Below are 17,130 nucleotides of genomic sequence, written 5' to 3'. Positions count from 1 at the left end.
GCAACAGCAATCTAGCTGAAAGGAATTACTAAGAGGCAAGGCCTGCCTCCATGCAAGAACACTGTATTCTAACAACCTGACATTCTGGGATGCTCACCCTCCTGGCAAAATCACTGAAGACAAAATGGGTGCACAAGCAAATGTGGTGAAGACAACGGATGGTAGCCAGCTAGCAAACATATAGCATCTGTGGTCTCAAAGGCTTGAAGTTAAACAATTGACCATCTAGCTGAGAAGCAGCAAGACTACATGGATGAAGCACATATGCCTGCGTGATCGTGAGGTATTGATTGAATTGGGTAGCAGACATCAGAAGACCCAAAACAAATAAGCAACAAACTAAACATATTGTTGAGAACCAGGGGAGTCAGAGCAGAGGCCCCAAACCCATCTATACACAATGGGACATCCCCTCACAGAAGGGTCAAAGGGAAGGGATGAGTCAACCAGGGTGCAGGATAGTACCAATAAAACACACAATGTTCCTCTGGATACTTAAGGCTTCCTCACCCCCCACTATCATGACCCCAGTCCTGCCTTTCACTGTGGGCTAGACCGGAGAATGTACAATTGTACAGATAAGACCTCACAATACACAGAATCCAAGTCAGATAAACCTCCTCAGGAACAGAAATGGGAGAGTAGGGGGAAGGTGGAAAGAGGAGAGGAGGAAAGGGGAACTGATCACAATGATTGACACATAACCACCCCCTTACCCCCAGGGAGACAAACAACAGAAACTATGGGGGAATGGAGGCAGCGGTCAGTGTAAGTTATGGAAATAATTTATAATTGATAAGGAGTCATGAGGGTGGGAGGGGGTGAGGCAGAGAAAAAGAGGAGCTGATAACAAGGACTCAAATAGAAAGTAAATGTTTTCTAGAAAATCATGATGGCAACATATGTACAAATATGCTAGATACAATTGATGTATGGGTTGTTACAAGTGCTATAAGAACCCCCAATAAAATAATCTTTTCTTTAAAGGGGGACATCCTAAAAAAAAACCACCCCAACACATATTTACAGTTGAGTGATTTCAGCCTTTAATGATATCAGAGGTTGTTTCACAAGTTACCTGGCAGAGGCAGGAAGCATGTGATTCTGGTAATAACAACCACATTGCTCCAGTCTCCTCAAGAAATATAAGCCCCGATGGTTCCCCCAAGAGCAGTAGAGGAGCTGGCTGCTGAGAAATATCCTGGGATCAGCAGCCTGAGCTCCGTGAGGCCAATGACGACACTCCATCTGGAGGAGGCCATGAGGTTCCAAATCTAAGAAATGAGATCTCCTGTTTCCCACAGCACGGAGAACTCCTAAGACAAAAACCATTGTCCTTGGGCCAATTCTCACTCATGACAAACCTATGTGAACCAGAGTAAAGTCTGGTTTTGTCAGGAATAGATCACCAGGCCTTACTTCTGAGGGGCCTTCTGGGTAGGCTCAAAACCTCAACCGTTTGGTGAGCAGCCAGCATACTGATTATTTACACTCCTCAGAGATCCCTGAAGAATTCCAAAAGCAAGGGAAAGGCATAGAACTGTAACCTATAAGGAGATCCTGGCTCTCATAGAATTGCTGGCTGCATGACTTGATACAATCCCTTTCTCGTCTATGGGTACCCAGCCCACATCTGTAAACGGAGGTGGTTTAATGGTGCATAAGCTCTTTCTAAGTCTACAGATGGAATCTGTTTTAATTTTACATATTGCCTCCTTTCTAAAAGCAAACCCAAAGTTGTGTACAGGAAATCTTGATGGCTTCCTGTAGGGTTATATTATTTCATATTGTTTTTCTTGTTGGGCAAAGGATAAAACATCACGTACGAGTACCTGTCCTCGCAGGCAAGGCTGTGAGTCAGAATGGAGAGGCTAGGCGTTTTCCTTGGGTCTCATTGAATAACGAAATGCTTTATTAGTTATTCTTTATCAATGCTTTGTAATCAGACTCAGACACTGTATTATTATACTTCCAGTTTGCTCCTCAGCTGGTGAAATGAGGTAATGTTCTTTGCAGCATCTTGCTGTTACAGACTATCGAGTGACTTCCCACCCATAGCTGCCCGATGCACAATAGAGCCAAACAGTGACCAGCCTCACAGCATCCTCCCAATGGTTCCAAGGCACGAGCCCTTTGCTGTAGCCACTGTGTCCATCCATCTCATTGAGGGCCTTCCTCTTTTCCGCTGCCCCTCCACATTTCCAAGCATGATGCCCTTTTCCAGAGAGTGATCTCTCCTGACAACATGTCCAAAGAATGTAAGACGGAGCCTTGCCATTCTTGTCCTTAAGGAGCCCTCTGCCCTTGCTTCATCTTTGATAGATTGGTCATTTTGTTTTGATTTAAGTAGAGCAAGGTATTTTCAATGTGCTTTGCCAGCACCGCGTTCAAATGCACCAATTCTTCGGTCTGTTTGTTCCATGTCCGACTTTCACGTGCATCTGAAGCAATTGAAAATACCACGACTTGGGTCAGGCACACTGTAGTCCTGAAACTAACATTAAAAAGGACCATTTTGAATCAGAAAATCATTTTGAATCGATTTCGAATCTTTGTGGCATAGAACATCCAAAATTCACTGTCCTGCAGTGGTCCAAAAGTACGTCAAAATAAAGCACTTTAGCTGTTAAAACGGAAGATGATATTCACTAAGTTAAAGGGTCAACCTTGTTATTTACCTCTCTCTTCTTTGTCCTTATTCTTGTTCCTTTCTGCACTCTTGTTTTATTATATCTTACTTCGCGGTGTGCGTGGTTTAGGGGTCAAGTAAGATTGCAAACAGCTCCGGGGATCTGTTTCTAAAGGATGACAGCCTTGTAAATCCTGTAAAACACTTCCACTTGAATGCAGGGATCACCATGACTCAGAACCAAATGGATAGCAGCTAATAACACTTGAACTGTAATCAATTAATGTTGTTGTTGTTGGTTTCCATAGAGACAGCTCCAGCTCATAAGGACCCTCTGTCTAACAGAACAGAATGTTGCCTGGTGCTGGGCCAGCTTTGCTGGGAAAATATTCTGCATCATCCATAGGGATTTGGTGGGCTACTTTATGGAAATAGAGACCAGACCTTTTTTCCTACTCTTTATTTTTTTCTTGAGGCTCCGCAGAAGCCCCCATACCACAGTGGAACCTGCTGGTATTAGACATACCGATGGCCTTGCTTTCAGCATCGTAACTACACGAAAGCCCCCACAGTATAGCAAACTGACAAGTAATGGAATAAACAGATACTGCCCGACAATTGTATAACTAGTGGCCATTTTCTTCATATTTCTATTTTTCATATTTCTAAGTAGATGATAGGTGTGTCTTACACACACATTCCTGATTCCATATTTTTATTCCGAATGGATATCAGCTACCAACTTTTTGTTGTATCTTTCTCTCTTTGGAATTGCCAATCATTTAAAATTCAGCCCCTTTTGTTTTGTCTCATATGGCTTCTTGTTGTCATTCCCTTTGCTTTTAAATGAAATCTCTCCATATGATTTTTTCTCTTTACAGTAGAAATCTTTTGTATTTGCTTTTGCTTCTGCCATCTTATTGTGCACTTCCTTCACTTTTCTCCTGTCATTTGTTTTGTTTTGTTCTGTTTTCCTTTTTAGCCATCTCTACTAGGATGTGTTCTTCTGTTACTTAGTACTTTGGGTTCACAATATATTTGGGTTTTTTTCTTTTTGAAATTCATATTGTAAATCGATTGTTTAGTCAAGATTGGGTACCCAAACCTCTCAATCACTTCTTTTCCTAAACACGTTCCTCTTTCGTCTTCCTTGGCGGGCTGAGAGACTGTCTCGAGAACTTTCCTTGTCTTTCACATTAATTGATCAGTATTGCCATTCTATTGGGTATAGTAAAAGTTTCAGACCTAAAACCAAACTCACTACCATCGAGGCATGGCTGACTCATAGTGACTAGAGCGCAGGGTAGTCCCAGCCCTGGTGAGTTTTGAGACTGTAGCTCTTTACTGGAGCAGAAAGGGTCAGCTGGTAGGTTCAAATTGTGGACCTGGCATCTAGCAACCCAATGCACAACCACTATGCCACAAGAACTCCTTATCAGTATAACAGAAACAGAATAGCCCAACACCATAAATAAAGAAGATCGCCAGTAAAGCATATGGGAGATCCCTGCCTAAAGTGGAAGAGATAGCAGAGGAGGGCAGGTGGGCTTTGAAATCCACAGGATGAGGCAAGAGGCCAAGGAAACAGATGGCAGGGAGGTTGAGAACCAATGAAAGATAGGTGTGACAGCAGGGTAGAGACGAGGTGCTGTGCAGAAAAGACCTTATGCTTAACACTTTGTACCCTGTTCACTTTCCTAATAAACCCCGTGACTGTGGGCATTGTCTGCGCATTCTGTGCAGCCATGGAAATGAATTATCAAATCCATTAGAGAATTAAGTATGCTGGGAGGGAAGGTTGCTGTGGGAATAGGCTACAGAAGGAAGCAGTATGGGAATATATCTGACTTCTGCCTCAGATAAATCATCTTTTGGAAGAATATAGAACTCAATTCTCCTTTGTGTAGCCAGATAAGGTCAGACATGGCTTCTAGGCTATCTTCTCCTTCAGAAAAAAAAAAGACCAAAGTAGATCTCAGAAAAGACCCTGAAACTGCTCTTGAATGTAGAATATCTACAATAATTGCAATAAACGATTAAGTAAAAGAGCTAAGCCGAAAATTTCAAAAGGCACTTCCAGAAGACAAAATGACACGTTATAGTGACGTGTGCAAAGACCCGGAGTTGGAAAAATCAAAAGGGCAGAACAAAAGTGTTCAGCATAATGAACATTGAAAGAAATGAAGAAAAATTCAAGTTGATATACTATTGAAGGATTCCACGGACAAAATACTCAACGATGCAGGAAGTTTCAAAAGTCAATGGAAGAAATACACAGCTACTGTAACCAAAAGAATTTGTCAACATCCCATCATTTCAAGAGGCAGCAAAGTTCAAACTGCATTCTAGGCATTAAGGAGAAATCTGGCCCCAGGAATTGACAGAATAGCAATTGAGAAGGTTCGAGAAAGGATGCAGCTCTGGAAACACTCATTATTCTAGATCGGTGGTTCTCAACCTGTGGGTTGCTACCCCTATGGCAGTCAAACAACCCTTTCACAGTGCTCACCCAATTCATAACAGTAACAAAATTACAGTTATGAAGTAACAGCAAACATAATAGTACGGTTGGATGGGGGTGGGGGTCACCACAACATGAAGAACTATATTAAAGGGTCATGGCATTAGGAAGGTTGAGAACCACTGTTGTATATCAAGAAATATGGAGCATATGTACCTGCCCAATAGATTGTGCCCATTTCAAAGAAAAGTGGCCCCCAATAAAATGTAGAAATTATAGAACATATCATTAATACCACATGCACATAAAATTTTGGCTGAAGATAATGAGGAATATTCAAAGTACCATGGACTGCCAAAAGAGCAAACCAAGCTGTCTTGGAAGAAGTACAAGCAGAGTGCTCCTTAGAGACAAGGATAGGGAGGCTTTGTCTTACATGCTTTGGACATGTTGTCAGAAGAGACCAGTCCCTGGAGAAGGACATCATACTGACAAAGTGGAGGTAACGCGTTTGGTAAAGTACAAGGGCAGGGGAAAAAAGGCGGTAGACCTTCCACAAGATGGATGGACACAGTGGCTGCAAGACTGGGCTCAAACATAATGACAAGTTTGAAGATGGCGAAGGACCAAGTAGTACTTCATTCTGTTGTCCAGCGGGTTGCTATGCGTCAGAACTGACTCACAGCACCTAACAACAACAAGGAGAACTCAGGAAACGAATCTGATCCCTGAGAGTCAGCGTTCTTGGTATCATGTTGCAGAGAAAGAAATCCTAAATCTCTAATGATTCTGACCCGCGGATCTAGTAAAATCACAGATCTGGGTCTTTTAAGGTCATGTTGTGTTTGCTTTGTCATTGTTATTTCATTATTTTGCTTGAGATTTACTAAAACTAAAAACCAGAACTTAATATTCCTCATAACCCACTAATTGTTCCACACACAAAGCTTTCTGTTCCTTCCTAATCTAAATTGGACGAAGACCAATTGGAATAAAGCAGTGAGCTTTATCAAGCTGATTAAACCCGGAGGCCACACACATATATTCCCTCCTCATTCCCCAAATGACCACATACTTTAAAGAAAAAAAGACCACAGCTAATATCTCTAAGATAAACCAACTTGTTTTTAAAATAGAATATCCTTTCCAATGTCATTTTGTTGATGTTCTTCTGCCTCTTCCAGAGATATCAGAAAGCTCTGGGTTTATTTGTTTGTTGTTCTCCTCTCTGCTAAGGACACCCTCAGCACAGAGGGCTTTCCCCCTTCAATGTGTGGTAGACTATTGCATCAATCTCTTCCTGAAGTCTTAAAATGTAGTTTTGTCAGCAAAACACTGAGTTACTGATGGGTTATTTCAGGCAGATGTTAAATTCCATTTTTTTTAAAGGAGGAGGAAGAGAAGGCTTAGATGCATTAGGAAGCACCCGAATCAAAGGAGGAAAGACAGCCACATCTTCTAAGGAAGTACTGCCTCCCTCTTCCCCTGTCCATGATGCCTTAGCCATATCTTTTAAAAGGATAACCCCTTGTCTGCAGTGACCCGAAGACTGAGTTTAAATTCTCTACTTTTCAGGTATCCTATGGGAGCCTTGCTGTCCATGTTACAACTGTAGAAGCTACTCCGTGTGGTTCTGAAGGACAGACACTCTCACGACAGGTACCTCTTCAGCTTAACCTAGTGGGTCCAGTTTCCCACGCAACTATTGATAGGTCGGATTGTGTCATTCATGGAGCTATTGAAGCTATTTGATAATCTGATTCTTTTTCTAGTCTTATCTCCTATTACAACCCTGTCGAGTATCTTGACGCCCTAAGAGAAAATCACACATATGCACATATAGGCACACACACGCATTGGCCCACGTCAATACTTTGGATGCTCTCTCATCATCTGAAATTCTCTTTCTCTACTTGTTGAAATGCTGACAGTATAGAATTCATACATCTAAGTCAAATATAACCTTTAATGATTGACAACTGCTTTCATCATCATCACTACCGTTGTTACTGTTAACTTTGATCGACTTGCTAACTCATGGCAACCCCATGCACCAGAATGTCATGTTACTTGGTCTTGTGTGATTCTCATAATCAGCTGTGGATTAAGCCATTGTGATAGGTAGGGTTAAAGTATGGTTTTTTAGAAATAGAGTGTCACACCTTTAATTCAACTTTGTGTCTGTCTGGAATCACTGCTGGAACCTGTACAGCAGCATAGCAACACTCAAAAAAATGAGTGACAGATGGTTGATGGCTCTGCACACATCGTATCAGCTGGAAATCCACACCAAGTTTCTGAATGGAAATTGAGAAACAATGTAACTACCACCAAACCACCAATTTCCACACCATTACTACTGTGATCATTAGGTTTTGTGTCAATTGGATGGACCAGAATTCTCAGCAAATGAAATCTCCCTTGGCGATGTGATCTAACATACTATAATCAACTTCGTGATGGGTTCTGTTGTGAGTAGCCAAGCATTAAGGGTAGATTAGGGTAGAGTAACAACCCCTTACTCAGATCACAACCTTGATGATGTTCCCTTAATAAATTGGTAGACACTGTGGAGAGTTTCTTCAGCCCTTGCTGGTCTAGATCCTGCATTGACTTCTGGTTCATGGGACTCCAGACAATGGTCCATTATGTTCCTGCCAATGTGGGAGCTTCAGACTCTGCCATCTGACCTGCCAACATTGAATTCATCTGATTCTGCATTCACCAGCCATGGTCTTCCTGCCTCATCTTCCCATTCCGTTCACCTACTTCCTAGTTCATGAGTCAGGAAAAGCTTCTGGCTTAAAAGCTGATTCATAAACAGCAATTAGATTCAATGTGCCCACTTTTATAACTATAGGAGTCGTTTTCTTTTTCTTTCTTTCTTTTGCTGCTTTATTGGCAAATGATTCACACACTATTTAATTCAATAGTTCAATCACATCGAGAAGACTGGTACAATTGTCACTACAATCAGTTTTAGAACATTTTATTTATTCTTGTACTCATTATTACCTTCCCATTTACCTTAACCCCCCCTGCCATACCCACAAGGAAACATTAAATCAATTATGGTCTCTATAGATTTATGTATTCAGGATTTCATATACAGTAAAACATCAAACAGAAAGAAAATCTAAGAGCAATAACAAAAAATAGATTAAAATCCTCAATAATAAAGAAAGCATAAAACATTACAAACTAGAACATGTTCTGGTCTAGCCGAATTTGTAAGGTAAAACTGGGGTCATGATAGTTGGGGTTGGGGAGAGGAATCATTAAAGAACTAAAGGAAAGGTGTATGTTTTGTCGGTGCTATGCTGCACCCTCACTGGCTCATCTCTTCTTTGTGACCCTTCTTAAAGGGCTGTCCAATTGACTACAGATAGGCTTTGAGTCTCTACTCTGCCCTCCCTCTCATTCACATCGATATGATTTTTTTGTTTTGTTCTGGGTTTTGATGCCTGATGCCACACAGGCTGGTGTGCTTATTCCATGTGGGCCTTGTTGCTTCTCAGCTAGATGGCCACTTGTTTATCTTCAAGCCTTTCAGATCCCAGACACTATAGCTTTTGATAGTCGGGCACCATCAGCTTTCTTTACCTCATTTGCTTATGCATTCATTTTGTCTTCATTGATCGTGTCAGGGAAGGTGAGCATCACAGAGTACTGGGTTCATAGAACAAAGTGTTCTTGTGTTGAAGGAGTACTTGAATGGAGGCCCAATGTATACATAAGTGCTTGCAACACAGAGAGTCCAGGACAAATGAACCCCTCAGAAACTATAATGAGAGTAGCAATACTAGGAGGGTAAGGAAAGGTGTGGAGGTGGGGGGTGGGGTTTGGAAGTAAGGGGGAACTGATGACAATGATTAACATATAACACCCTCCAAGGGAGATGGACAAAAGAAAAGTGGGTGAAGGGAGACAGCGGTCAGTGTAATACATGAACAAATAATAATTTATAAATTATCAAGGGTTTATGAGAGAGGGAGGATGGGTGTGTTAGTCTGGGTAGACTAGAGAAACAAATCTAGGAAGACACATATGTATATAAGAAATATCTTTATATACAAGAGCAATTGGATACTGAGAAAACATCCCAGCTCAGTCCAGATCAAGTCCATAAATTCGATATTAGCCCATATGTCCAATACCAGTCTATAAAGTCCTCTTCAGACTCACAAAACCCATGCAATGATGCCGAGTAAAGGAAGATTACAGATCTGTGGGTGGAAAGTCTTTTGGAGCCAGTGGAAATGGAAATATCTCAGCACTGGCAGGGGTCTCCATGTGGCTCCTTCAGCACCCAGGCTCTAGCATAGCTCCATATGTATTCTCAGCTGGGATGTCTCCCAGGGAGAGGGCTTGTGTCCTGTCTCCAGCGAGCTATTTATCTCCTTCATGACTTCAAATGAGATCATCAGGCTGAGACCTGATTGACAGGCTAAACTCCTCCCCTTCACTCCTACGTTTCAAATTGACAACAGGCTATTCAGATCCCTATGATCAGAGGAATTCTCTGGATGAGGCATTTTGTTGGTATAAATTTCACTCCTTTTCCTTCTTTGGGGCAGACCTTCCTAAACTGTGGTTTACGACCCTATACGTGGATGTGGGAGTGGCAAATATTGTAGCAACCGTAAAAGGTTTATGAATGCACAGTGACCAAAAAGAATTTTAAATCACACATGTAATGACTTGAATGTGTTCCTGGTAGTGCTTGCCTGGGTAGCATCAGAGGACCTGACTGCAGCTTTATTTCTGAACATACAGCTTGTACTTAAATTGCTACAACAACAATCAGACTCTAAGATTTATATTTAACTTAGTAATTTTTGTTTCCACCTGTGTTTCCCATCTCTCCTTGCTACCAAGTCAATTATGACACATCTTGCAAGACTTCTTGAACTTCTCCCACTCGCAAACCCTTTACACTTGAGAAATTTTTATACCACCCAAGTTATATAAATTAAATATACAAATCAGAGCTGGATTTTTAATGATTAGTTATTTTAATAGTAATGAAAAGTTCAGTCTAACTTTAGTTATAAGCTCATGCTGTATGTTTAGAGCCAAGGTTGCAGCGAAGTCATGTGGTGCAACACAAGCACACTTTGCCAGAAACACCTTGAATTCGTTATGAATTTGACTTTGAATTAATTTTTGGTTGTTGCACATTCCCAAACCCTTTTTTGCTATTGCCAAATTATCTGCCACCTCTACATATGGGGTCATAAACCGTGGTTTAAGAAGTTCGACTTGGGAATCCAGTCTGACGCAATTATCAACATATTCACAATTATTGTCCTCAAAGACGTTCAAATGCCTCCTCTTCTGTGAAAACTTTTCTGATCTTTTAGTCAAAATTAATTATACCAGACCTTGACACTTCATGGTTTTTGTCCTAATATATTACTCAAGTCATTTTGCATTCTATTCAACTAATTATTGTTATTGTTATATAATGTACATGACTATTGACTAGTGTATACTCTCCCTGAAAGCATAAATCATGGTGGATTTTTATAATCCTTATCCACATCCAACTTGACTTTATGCCTGTGTTACTCCAGGTTGACTAGAGAAACAAATCCAGAATCATTTATGTGTAAGAGAGAGCTTTATATCAAAGAGTAATTATATATTAAGAAAACACCTTAGCCCAGTGCAGATCAAGTTCATAAATTCAAGATTAGCCCAGATATTAGCCCATGAATCCCTCTTCACACTCACACAGCAAATGCAATGATGCTGAATACAGGAAGATCACAGGCTGGTGGGTGGAAAGTCCTGTGAGTTCAATGGTGATGGAAGCATCTCCAGGGCACTGGCTACCATCAGCATGGCCCCACCTCGCTTGTCCGCAGGAAGGTGAAGAAGAGAGAGTGTGTGTGTGCCCTGCCTCTACGGAGGAAGAAAGGGGTTCCCAGAATCCTGATGAGAAGTCCATGTTCACACAGACATTGGCTATGACCTGATTGACAGGCTAGATTCCACCCCTTCACTCAAGTTGACAGGAGATTAGGTAAATTCCACACTGCCTTGCCTTAGTGAGTAATTTGTACAAATTAATTAACTGGATTGGTCATGATTATGATTTTCTTATTTTGTTCATGTGTGAATATGAGATATGGGTTCTTGGTTTTGCTGTGCTACATTTCCTATTGCATAAATTATTCTTCAAGGTCATACATGCTTACATTTTAAAATATTTATTTCAAAATTTGCTTCTGATATTGGTACATTAACATTTTCAATCAATTATGAGATGAACGTCATCTTCTTTTTCAAATGTTCTTTCCTTTGGAGTCCAGGCAGAAATAAACAGGCTAGGCTGCTTTTGATGTGCTCACAGAATATCCTCTGCCCCCTAAATTAGTTTCAGTAAACTGTAGGAAGTAGCAAAAGGTTTCTTTGGGTTTCAAATCACCAAACCTGACCTCTAACTCTCAACTCTCAGCTCTACAGGAAATTTCTAACAGTAAATCAGAATCCAAGAGTGCATTTATGACAGAGCCCAAAGAGAGGAAAGCAGTGACTGAGAACAGCCTAAAGAGGTCATGTTCATTGTAACTTGAAGATCATCTGTCAGCAGAGGAGAAACCTAACCATGAGCTGCCCAAGCGTAATTCTTTACCCAAACTCCTGAGCTATTTCAATAAGGTCTCCTACTCCCTGAAGTTGTAGGCACAGGACATGTGCTGCTTCTTGAACATAGGCATCCATTACCCAAGGTCCAGGCCTGGGCTTTTACCATTTCACGGCTCCGTTCCAATTCCCACACTCAGTTCTTCCTTACCCACTGACCATCAACTGTCATTTACATCCAACCTCCTTTAAGTCCAGACCAGCTTTCAACTGCAGAATTCACAAGGACTCCCAATCAAATTTCTAAAATCATTGTCCTGTCTCATCTTCAAAGCAGCCCCTCCACCTGACAAACTAATCACAGCATGGCGAGTCTCTCAGGATACATGTCTTACAGCAATTTGAAGACATTTTGAAACCTTTTTACTTCCTCACATCCAATTAACTCTCTGGGTTTGTAATTCTATTTGCCAGTTTTCTTCTCTTGCCCTTGCCCATTGTCTTAGGTCTGTTGGACCATGCTGCTCATTTGAACCAGGTAGCAGTCCTTTAATGGCCTCTGTAAATTTATTAAAAATAAATCTCTTGACATGTTAGTCCCTTCCTCAAACACATTTACGGATGTCTAATTACCTCCTGAGTCTGGCATTCAAGACCAGTCACATCATCTTAATCTCTATAGTAATCCATCTCTAACTGTTCCTGACACGCTAACCACAAGTACCTTACCTTACCATTACATGCACTCTCTATGAATGCAGGCTCTGTATTTGCTTCATTTTAATACCCCTCTCATCCCTGCACTGTGCTTCACACATGCCATCATGGGTCGTCAGTCCGTTTTAACTCATGACAGCAATATTTGAGAGAGCGGGTCTGTCGCATAGAGTCATAGACTACAATCCTGTCAGGAACTGGTTACCAGCTATTTGCTTCCAGGGAAACTCTGAGTGGGTTTGAGCACCTGACCTTGCTCTGAGCAGCCAAGCACTTCACTACGGCAACATCAGGACCCCTTATTTCACACAAAGTCATCCCGTTCCACTGCCATGGAGGCCACGCCCACTCACAGTGACCTTGTCTGTTCAGTTAAGATCTGCTTCATTTGGTGCAGGTGTCCTCGTTGCCATTGAATACCTGTGAATTCAACTCTTTATGCCGAGTTTGTTGGTTGATGTTATGTGTTTCATTAGTGAGGCTATTCTCCCCAGTTTGTTGTTGTTGTTTTGCCCAATCCTAGAATATTTGATAATGTGATAAAGCAATGTACTTAAGCCCATATCATAATGCAATCTAATGTAATATTATCAACCAATCAGATGAAGGAGGTGGTCCTTCAAATGTGCTCTACTTTAAGATTAAAAATAGAAATTTGGAAGAACTCTCTCTCCCCTCTTCACTCTCCTGATAGCTAGACCTGTGGATCTTGAGAAATGGGCCTGCAGAAGTTTCCAAACTGTGGTATGGACTGTGAATAGAGACTGATGCACCACCAAGTTCCTGAGAGTCAGTAGGTCTAGACCCCAGTCTATTTACCAGCCTCCACAATCACATTGGTTAATCACTAAAAATTGATTTTGGTATATGTACATGCAGTATAGTTGTTGGGATTGTGGTTGTGGTTAGGTATCATCTATTTAGTTTCAACTCATAGTGACCCTTGTATAAAATTAAAATGTGGGTTGTGCACGAACTTAACCACTGTTCTGAGATTTGAGCACATTATTGTGACTACGGTGTTGATCCCCTCATTGACGGTCTTCTCTTCTTTCTAGGCTGACCTTCTATTTTGAAAAGTATGATGTTCTCTCCCCTGAAAACAGGTGTCAAATACCCAAGATGAAATAGTGCCATCTTTGCTTCCAAGTTCCAGCTGTCCTTCTTCCAAGACAGATGCATTCATTCATTCTTCTGGAAGTTCATGGCATATTCAATATTACTTGCCACCACCATAATTCTAAGGCATTAAATATTCTTTAGTCTTCCTTATTCATTGTCCAGAGTTCCCATTTAGGAAGCAATTGAAAATATCGTTGCTTGCGTCCACCATACTTCAGTCCTCCAAATGACACCCTCGTTCTTCAAGGATTGTCGAGGGGTCAGTGTGCAGGAGATTTGCCAGTGCTGGACATTGCTTGGTTGCTTGGCTGTGGCTTCCATAGGCATTGATCGTGTACTCTATTTTAATCTTTTCTCCCTTATGATGTTGTTGGTTGTCCCGGTTACACAGCATTTTGTTTTCTTTACGCTGAGTTGTGGCTCATACTGAAGACTTTCATCTCTTCTCTTTACCAGTAAAAACTTCATGTCATTTTGACTTTAAGCAAGGTTGTGTCATCAGCCTATCTCAGGTTATTATCCATTTAACTGTTGTCCAGGTGAAGGGCAATGTCAGGCAGTGTAAGGTATGACAAAATAATAATAATCTATACATTATCAAGGGTTCATGAGGGAGGGTGGAGTGGAAAGAGAAGGAAAAAAAGAGAGTTTATTCCAAGAGCCCAAGTGGAAAGCGGATGTTTGAGAATGATGGGGGCAACAAATGTACAAATGTGCTTGATGCAATGTATATATATGTATATATGTATATATATATATATGTTATGATAAGAGTTTTACGAGCCCCCAATAAAATTATTTAAATTTAAAGAAAACTTCCTCTAATTCTTATGCCATATTGTTCTTTATATAATCCAGCCTTTCAACATTTTTCCTTATCATACAGATTGAATAAATGTAGTGAAAAATACAACCTGACTCTCATGTTTCCAGACCATAAACCATTCAGTATCCCTCCCACTGCCCACCCCCAGCCCCCAGTGTTCTATTCAAAAGATTGTCTTTGGTCTTGAGTACAAATTCCACATGAGCGCAATGGAGGGTGCTTTGTTGTGATCCACACAGTCAAGCGCCTTTGCATAGACAGTAAACCACAAGTGAACATCTTTCTGGTAGTCTCTGTATTCAGTCAAGATTCCTCTGATAGCAACAATGACAAAGCTCATTCCACAGCTTCTTCTGAATCTGGCTTGAATCGCTGAGAGCTACCTATGATGTCTTGCTGCAACCATTTCTGGATTAACTTCAGCAACATTTTATTTATATGTGAAATTAATGATATTGTTCAATACTTTCCACATTAGGTTGGGTCACTTTTCTATGGAATGGGTGCAAATATGGACTTCTTCCAGTTGATTGGCCAGGTAGCTGCCTTCCAAATTTCTGGTCACAGATAAAGAGGGGCTCCAGCGCTGCTTCTGCTGGTTGATACATTTCATTGGTATTTCATTAAGTCCTGGAACCGTTTGTTGTTATTGCTGCTGTTGTTTTCCAGTGCCTTCATTGCTGGGTGGACTTCTTCCTTCATTATCATTGGTTCTGGATTATACTTACATCTTGAAATGGTTGACTGTCAGCCAATGCCTGTGGATACAATGACTCTATATCTGACATCATTGTTTTCTTTTTCTTTTCGGTACTTTCATCATTCTTTATGTTTTGCTCATGCAGTCCTTCAACATCCCAACCCAAGGTCTGAATTTTATCTTAGTTCTTTCAGCTTATTAAATGTTCCATATGTTTTTCCCTTTGGGTTTTCCAACCCTCAGAAAGAACAAACTCACTGCTAACGAGTCAATTCTGACTTGTAATGACCCTATAAGACAGGGTATAACTTCCCTTGTGGGTTTCCAAGAGTATAACTCTTTTCAGGAGTAGAAAGCCTTGTCTTTCTCCCTCAGACCTTTGGGTTAGCAGCCCAATGTAGGTCTTTGCGTATTCATTCTAATGCTTGACTGTCTTCTAGAGCAGCGCTGTAAACTTTCTGTTCACTTTATTTTTGAAACTTTTTACTCTGAATTGGGTAACGTTTTACTGAACAGATCAGTTTTGAATTTCACATGTCATACTTATATTGTTTCATATCATGCATTAATTGCAATTTCCTCAATGAAATATCACTTATTCTTCTTCATCCTTCTATCCCCAAATTCCTTTCCTCCATCCTTCCTTACCTTCCTGAACCTTATCCTTGGCTAAATGTTGCCCTTTTAATGTCAAATGTTTGATTAGTCTAAGGTGTGGATACCTCCCTAGTATTGTTGTTTCACTTATATTACTGTCTATGATCTGATTAAAAATTGACCTATGAAAATGAGTTCATTTTCAGACCTGTAGGGAGACGTAGGCCCAAAGTCTTGAGAAGTCAACAAGTCTCTACCTGAGCAGTCAACCTGGCCCTTTGATGATCTGAGATTTCAGTTCATTTATTCAGTTCACTTCAACTTATCTACTTCTAAGAGCAAGTTTCAGAGGAATTTCTGCAATTTTTTGTGGTCTTTTCTTTCTTCCCTGTCTCTCGAATGATCATTTTTATTTCTTTATGTATGATGTTCTGGACACCATCACACAATGCCTCTAGGAATTAATAATCAATACATCAAATCTGTACTTAAAATCATCTCCAAATGCAGGTAGGATATGCAAAAGAAAGTATTTGCAATGAATAAGCCACTGGCTTCACCAAACTTTGTCACGCTATATCCAGCATCATTCCTATCACCAAGGCCATAGTTTTCAAGTGCAGATCCTTCCCCTCTGTTTCCAATTTTCATTTTCTAATCACCAGGAACTATCGATGAATCTTGATTGTATGTTTGATCAATTTCAAACTGGAGCTCATTGGTGGAATTCTTCATTTCTTCATGTTTTGCTTTTGTTTTGCTGATTAAATTTTAATAATAGTCTTAAGAAGCAAGTTTGGAGAAGAATCAGTGCATTTGAATTATGGTATTGAAGAAAAATATTGACAAGACTAGAGACTTCCAGAACAAACAAATCTCTCTCAGAAGAAGTACAACTAGCATGCTTTTTAGAAGCAAGGATGGGACTATTTCATCTGAAGTACGTTATATATGTTGTCAAGAAAATTCAGTTCCTGGAAAAGGATATCATTCTTGGTGAAGTAGAAGGTCAATTGAAAAGAAAGAAAATAAAAAGTGCTAAAAAGATAGGCCGATACAGTGCCTGAAACGATGCAATTCTGTATTGTACACAGGGTTATGGTGAATTGGAATCAAATTGATGGCCCCTAAAAACAACTGGTCTTTTTTTGTAGGTATATGCATGATATTTAGAGAGATCATGAAGTGGTCTTTTTGACAGTGAACTTGACAGCATTTCTCTTCAAATTGTCATTCATGGAATAGCAAACTATTGCTGAATTCAAATTGGCCAGTACCAGCCCATTTCAGCCCAATAATGCCAAAGACATTATGAATTTCATTTTATTTTTTACAACTCTCAATTTCTCTAGCTTTATGCTTTATACATTTCATGTTCTGAATATTAATGGATGTATGCAGCTGATTCTTCTTTTGTCAAATAGCACCCCAAACTTTGCTCCATCCACAGCCTTAAAGTCAGATCTGCTTTTAGAAGACAGTTTTCT

Source organism: Tenrec ecaudatus, chromosome 8, assembly GCF_050624435.1.
Source record: "Tenrec ecaudatus isolate mTenEca1 chromosome 8, mTenEca1.hap1, whole genome shotgun sequence".
NCBI classification, from domain to species: domain Eukaryota; kingdom Metazoa; phylum Chordata; class Mammalia; order Afrosoricida; family Tenrecidae; genus Tenrec; species Tenrec ecaudatus.
Note: the sequence above shows the minus strand (reverse complement) of the source record.